Raw genomic sequence first — 6893 nt, 5'->3', positions numbered from 1 at the left:
TGGAAATACCAGAGTGAAGACTCTCAAATTTTCCCCCTGGATCTGCACCTAGAAGTGTGTGGCCCCAAATTGACAGAAACTGCTGAGATGGTTCAACTGTAAGAGGCAATCCTAATTTGGAAAGAAGCCAACACTAAAGTAAAGAGTCTATGACCTAATGGTGCCTTGTGTCTGTATCTGGAGAGACCTGACTTGCTGATACTAAACAAGACAGTATATTATCTTCCTTCCTTCCCCTTTCCTTTCCCCTTTTTCTTTCTCCCTCCCTCTTCCTCCTCTTCCTCTTGTTCTTATTCCTCTTTTCAACTGCTCCCTTCTCTCTTTCTTTCTTAAGCCAGTATTGCTTACGTTTTCTGTTATTTGAGTTCCAAAGAATCCTATCAGATATAATTCATCTCATTTAAAGATCTCAACAACTCTATAAGACAGTATAGGCAGGGCAGGACAGAAATTAGAGGCATTGAATTTATAATAAAAATTTACAAAACTTAAATTTTCTTATAATCAAGAAAATCTATTACAACAGTACCATCTTCAGTCAGCAGAACAGTGTTTTTTTGTTTGTTTGTTTGTTTTTCAATATTTTAGGCTGGGACCTAAAGAAGCTAGCTGCTGCTACATCTTAGTGGCTGACTGCTAAACTGGCTTCATTTCCCTTTCTTTCCCTTGTCTTGTTTATTGTTCTTCTTTTCACTTCAAAAGGTGTGAGCTGTGCTGAGAGTAAAATGATAAGGTCAAGAGCAAAGGTACAGGAGATTGACAGGGCCTTTTGCATGTGTTTTAAAGGGTAAAAGGGGAAAACCTGCAGGTAAACTACCCAAAGTGTATTGAATTTTAATCTCTTTCACTGTTTATGTAAAAGAAAACATGACTTTACAAATCTGGATTTTAAGTTCAATAGCAATTATCATTCTTTTTTCCCTTTTGAAATATGTTTTCATAAGGTACTTTTTATTATTTTTGTTTTGGAGGCTCACTACACCACAGCAGAAGAGCAGCAGAACAGCAGCAGAACAGGATAGACTCCCATTTGACTGAGCAGGAAACTGAAGCTCAGAAAAATGAACTTAATATCTTATGACAAATAAGTCATAGAACCGTGTAACAATTCTGGGTTGTTGATATTTATCTTAATGCAATAATATTCCATGCTGCCTTCAGCCTGTCTTAAAATCAATCAGGGAAGCCTGACTCAGGTAGTGGTTTGGTGAGTGGTAGTCTATTTCAGTGGTTCCCAAACTTGAATGCATATCAGAAGACTCTGGAGGTCTTGTTAAAACAGGTCTGATCTCCACCCCCAGGACTCCTGAGTCAGTAAATCTGGAATGAATCTCAGTAATCTGCATTTCTAACAAGTTCTCAGGTGATGCTGGGATGCTGGCTTGGTGTCCACACTTGGAAAACTGCTAGTCTGTTGGACAGAATGACTTCAAATAAAGGAGAAGCAGATGTCAGAGAAATAATATACAAGCTGGAGACTGACCACAGTCCACACTGCCAAGCTGAAGAGCAGCTTTCTAGACATAGAACAACATATGCAGCTTCCATTTATTGAGTACTTACCAGAGGCAGGCATTGTATTGAAAGCTCTACACAACTATCCTATTTAATGTTGCTTCTCTCTAGTATGAATTTGCTTATGTCTAATGAGATGTGAGAACCAGCTCAATGTTTTGCCACATTCTCCACATTTGCAGGGTTTCTCTCCAGTGTGAATTCTCTCATGATTAGTCAGGTCTGAGAAGCACTTAAAGGTTTTGCCACATTCTTCACATTTGTAAGATCTCTTTTCCATATGAATTTTCTTGTGGTTAATAAAGGTTGAGGGGTGGGTAAAGGCTTTGCCACATTCTTCACTGATGTACGGTTTCTCTACAGTATGAATTTTCTTATGTTTACTAAGGACTGAGAACCACTTAAAAGCTTTTCCACATTCATTACATTCGTAGAGTTTATCTCCAGTATGAATTATCTTATGTTTAGCAAGGTCTGAGAACCACCTACAGGCTTTGTTACATTCTTCACATTTTTAGGGTTTCTCTCCAGTATGAATTCTCTTATGACTAGTAAGGTCTGAGAAGCACTTAAAGGCTTTGCCACATTCTTCACATTTGTAGGGTCTGTCTCCAGTATGATTTCTGTAGTGTTTAAGAAGGGTTGAGGAGCAGGTAAAAGTTTTGTCACATTTTTCACATTTGTAGGGTTTCTCTCCAGTATGAACTCTTATGTTTAGTAAGGTTTGAGAACTTTTTAAAGGCTTTGCCACATTCTTCACATTTGTAGTATCTCTCTGCAGTATGAATTCTCTTTTGTCTAGTAAAATCTGAGAACAACCTACAGTCTTTGCCATATTCTTCACATTTGTAGCATTTATCTGCTAAAAAATTTATGTTCAGTGAAGATTGAGCACAACTTAAAAGCTTTGCAACATTTATTACATTGACAGGTTTTTCTATGCATAGTTGACAAACATCAGTAAAGGCCATTATAACTGCTTTTCTGCCCCCTTGCAATTACCCACACTTCGGTAGTCTTTCTTTAAATGTAAATTACTAAGGTCACAGCTTCTGTATTTCTCAGAATCACCTTTTAAAATGAATCTTTTATGTCATGCTCTGGCAATATCTCTGGAGTAAAATGAAAAGAGTCAGCTGGGTGTTTGGCTATTGTCTCCTGTCTCTTCAAATTTCAGGGCTCTTTTCTTTGTTCCAAACAGGTAGGTAATCAAGTCTGGCTTAAAGATAGCAAGACCCAAGGTGACCAGTTCTCTAACATCACATCCCTATACAAATGTTGCTGAACAGAGTCCAGGCATTCCCACTCTTCTGAGGAGAATTCTATGGCCATATCCCTGAACATTAACACTCTCACTTCCTGGCCTCCAGTTATTCCGCCGTCCTCCCTATGGATCTCTCAGTACCTTCAGGTCACGGGATAACAGGGGCTATGATAGAGTCACCAAGGAGCTCCTGGAGTGGAGGAGATGGAAAAGTGGAGATGGGAACTGGGCTCAGATCCTGGGAGCTAGGAGAGAAAGTACTTCTATTTATTAAACCTCTCATTGTGATCATGCATTGTTTTCCTAATTTCATTTAGTTGTCTCTCTGCATTTTCTTGTATCTCTTTGAGCTGAAGATAATTATTTTGAATTCTTTTTCAGGCAATCTATATAAGTCCATTTCCTTGAGGTCAATTATTAAAGCTTTATTAGTTTTCTTTGGTGGTGTCATGTTTGCCTTAATCTTTGTTATCCATGTAGCCTTGCATAAATATCTATGTATTTGAAGAAGCAAACTTCTCTTAGAGACCTATAGACTAGTTTCAATGAGTTAAAGTACTTCCCTGTAAGGTCTCTGGGCTGATGAAATTGACTCTGGGATTGTAAGTGAACAGGGTTAAATCCAGATATTGTGGCTGATGCTGGGTCCACAGTGGAGACCACAGTTGGTTGGCCTATTCCTAGGGGCCTAGTGAGTGTGGGTTCTACCTTGTTGCTGGGTGGGCTATACTGTCTTCAGGATCTTGGTCTTTGGGGCTTGCCCTAGGATGAGTGTCCTCTTCAGAGTTCAGACATTAGGCCTATTACCAGGTATGCCTATGGGTATATTGGCTTTTCATGAGTCTCTGGGAGGGTTTCCCTTGGGTAATTAGTTGAATTCCTGAGTTGTCCATACTACTCCAGTCCATGGCTGAGATGAGCTACAACTGAGATACAGGGTTGTTTCAGGTCCACAACTGAAACTGAGATTTTTCAGGCCTGTCTTCAGGGAATAGGCATGTCTCCCAGTCAGTCCCTGGGTAGACAGGGCTGCTTGCTCTTAGTCTGTAGTTGAGAGAGGATGCAGGCAATTTATAGGGCTGTTTCAATATCCACAGTGTTACTGAAGTCAAGGTGTCAGCCTGAAGGAGCACTAGCGAATGTGCTTTTTTTCAGGTCTCTAGAAGGCCAAACTGGTCTTAGTTCTCAGACAAGAGGGCCAGTGCCAAGATCCAGGGGTGTCTAATGAATGACTGAGGGACATAGCTTGGCAAGACTACCACAGGGACTCAGATAGGTTCATATCCTAACAGGACACTGGCTGGGCAGAACTGCTTCCAGACCACATCTTCAGGGGACTGAAACCAAGCTTCAAAGATAAGTCAGAATCTGCCATGGGATTCATGTTGGCAAGCTAACTCAATGGCAACTGCCAGTGAGACACCCAGCAGTTCCCTGTACGAGCAGAATTGCTCCAACATCACAGATGAAAGAGGCTGGAACTGACAGGTCCTTTTCCAAAACTTCTGTTTTGAATACTGTCCTGAGGTGTCTCCCAGGAGTTTCCTGTGCCTGCAAGGTAACTCTGGAGTTGCAGCAAAGGGATGCTGGAGCTGAGACAGGTCTCCTTTAGGGTGTGCTGTGGGATGAAGGTTACCATGCCTGTCCAGTTGGCACAGATAGGCATGTCTCCCAGAAGTTCCCTGTGCTTTTGTGATAGCTCTCTGACTAGCAAGGGGGCTGTGGAGCTGAGACTAGGCCCCTTCAGGATCTGCTGTGGGACAGAGGCTGGCAAACCTGTCCCAGTTGCACAGATGGGTCCTTATATAAGCAATATTAAGCTGAGACTGCTGCAGAGTAGGGCTAGAGCCTAGTTACAAAAATAATTTTCAAGTCAGCTGCCAAGACCAATATTGATGAACACATGAGCCTTTCTGCCGAGGAACTATTGTGACTACTTTTGGACTCCTTGGTAACATTTGGTAGCAGGCTCAAGGCCAAACTAGACTCTAATCAAGCCCTTCAGGAAATGGCGGTGTTTCCAGGTTTGAATCCAGAAACACAGTTAATGAATCTATCACCTGGGTGTGGGTCCTCACTCTCAAAATTACCCCCTTAGGTCTTGAACTCCATGAGGGTTTCACAACCTGCAGCCTAAATACTAAAGCTTCCACAAAGAGACTTTGGTCTGTGGAAGAATGCAGAATTATTGTTGTCGTGCAGTAATATAAGCAGTTGATCTCCTGTTCTGCCACCTTGCTAACATCATTTCAACAATGCCATTGAAAAAAAAAAGATAAAAGTCATATAATTCTAGCCCCACAGCATTTGCTACTTTAATCAGATATTTTGAATAAAACTAATTAAATATTTGCCAGAAAATTTATTTCATATGGATTGAATGCACATAAGGAAATGTTTAAAACAATTGTTTTAAGAATGAAAAATTGATATTTAGACAATTAATGCATCTATATGACAGACCTGGAGCAGTTACTGTGTGCTGCCAAGGTTTCTACCTCTAGATGCAAGAAAGGGTACCCTTGTGCTTTCTGTTTGTCTAGTTGTGGCAAGATTGAATGAGGAATACAGGGAATAAACATGGAAAGAGAATTTCTGCAACTCAGGAATAACCTTGGAAAGAGTGAAGAGACTGTTTTACTCCAAAGAATAACCCAAAATTTGAGTTTATGTGAGATGCGTTAGAAAATGTCCCCTACCACCCACACCTGGTAGATTATAACAAAACTAATTAAAAGCAAGCCAGGGAAGGAAGGAAAAAAAGGAAGAAGGGAAGGAAGGAGAAATCAGGTGGGAGGGACGGAGGCAGAAAGGAAGAAAAGAAAAAGAAACTTCCAGTTCTAAGGTATTACATTAGAGATAATATGTCAATTATGGTATTATCAGGCCATATACAATAGACAAAAATTGACCTAACACCAATATTTCTCCAATTTTAAATAATTTAAAAACTAGGAGTCATGCATATGCCATGAGTATCAAGCTTAGTGTTTGCTTGAAGAAAGTATTCAATAAATGCTTTTCCTGCACCAAAATCTCCCTTTATCTTTATCCATCCATCATATTTATCCATTTTGAGGGTGTTATTTTTTTATTTTTATTTTTTTTCTTTTTGACAGTACAGATCTTAGTCATCTTTAAAGAAGAACACATCTATCTCCTTATCTTTGTTACTTACAGATAGACTACCCCTTGAACGCCTCTCCTACTCACCGGATGTATTAAAATGTTAATGTATATTCTCCACTAGTATTTTATTATCACTTTACCCCTGATTATCTGTGGTCACCTCATCTTATGAAACATATTGGGTAGCATGATACGAATCTTGGAATTTTTTTTTCCTAAGCATACCATTTCTAACTACTTCAAAGGAGATACTTCATGGCTAGTGTTCAATGATATGCTTTTACTAGCCAATTCAAATCATTTTAAAATGCAGGTTTTCTATGAAAACTTCACAAACTATTTTTAATAAACTTACATAAGCCTGTTATTCAAAATCATTAATATTTTATTAAGTTGATGGAATATCAGTTCTAGTTTATTAACATGCTCTCTGAGATCAACTAGTTTTACTCACCTAAGTATTATAATTTACTTCTTTAGTACTATATTAAATTTACTAAACCTTATAAAATGCTCTGAGCTTCTTAAAGAAGCCTTAACTACAAATTATATAGCTAAAACCCAGCAAATTATAATTACATTTGAAAGAAAATTTTAGCTTTGCATTAATCAAATATCCTTTATAAAGTTTTTTTTTTTTAGAAACCATTATAGAAAAGAGGAAACCAAAATCTCTCAAACACATGTGAAAAATATATCCACTCATTTAGTAATCCAAGAAATGCAAATTGAAACTCAATTAGATTTTATTTAAAAGCTACCAGATTAACATTGAAACAAATCAGAAACTGCCAATTGCAGGTGAAAATGTAGATAAAATATGCAGAAACTAGCACATTTGAGGACATTAGGTAGAACATTTTAAGTTATTTATATTCTGTAATGCATCATTTCAATTTTATGTATATGTAATCCAGAATAGTATTTGTTCATATGTACCAGAATACCTGTACAGATGTATTCTTGGCAGTTTTTTTTTTCTTTC

The 6893-nt window shown here is 38.5% G+C and overlaps 1 pseudogene; it reads right to left on the bottom strand.

The window, feature by feature from the left end:
* Window positions 1–1606: 1606 nt before the first annotated feature.
* Window positions 1607–6893, bottom strand: part of LOC108522133 (zinc finger protein 736-like) — a 102218-nt pseudogene continuing 96931 nt past the window's right edge.

This window comes from Rhinopithecus bieti, unplaced genomic scaffold (assembly GCF_001698545.2).
Source record: "Rhinopithecus bieti isolate Rb0 unplaced genomic scaffold, ASM169854v2 scaffold_57391, whole genome shotgun sequence".
NCBI classification, from domain to species: Eukaryota; Metazoa; Chordata; class Mammalia; order Primates; family Cercopithecidae; genus Rhinopithecus; species Rhinopithecus bieti.
The sequence above is the reverse complement of the archived record's forward strand: the minus strand, read 5'-3'. Positions and strand labels throughout refer to the sequence as shown.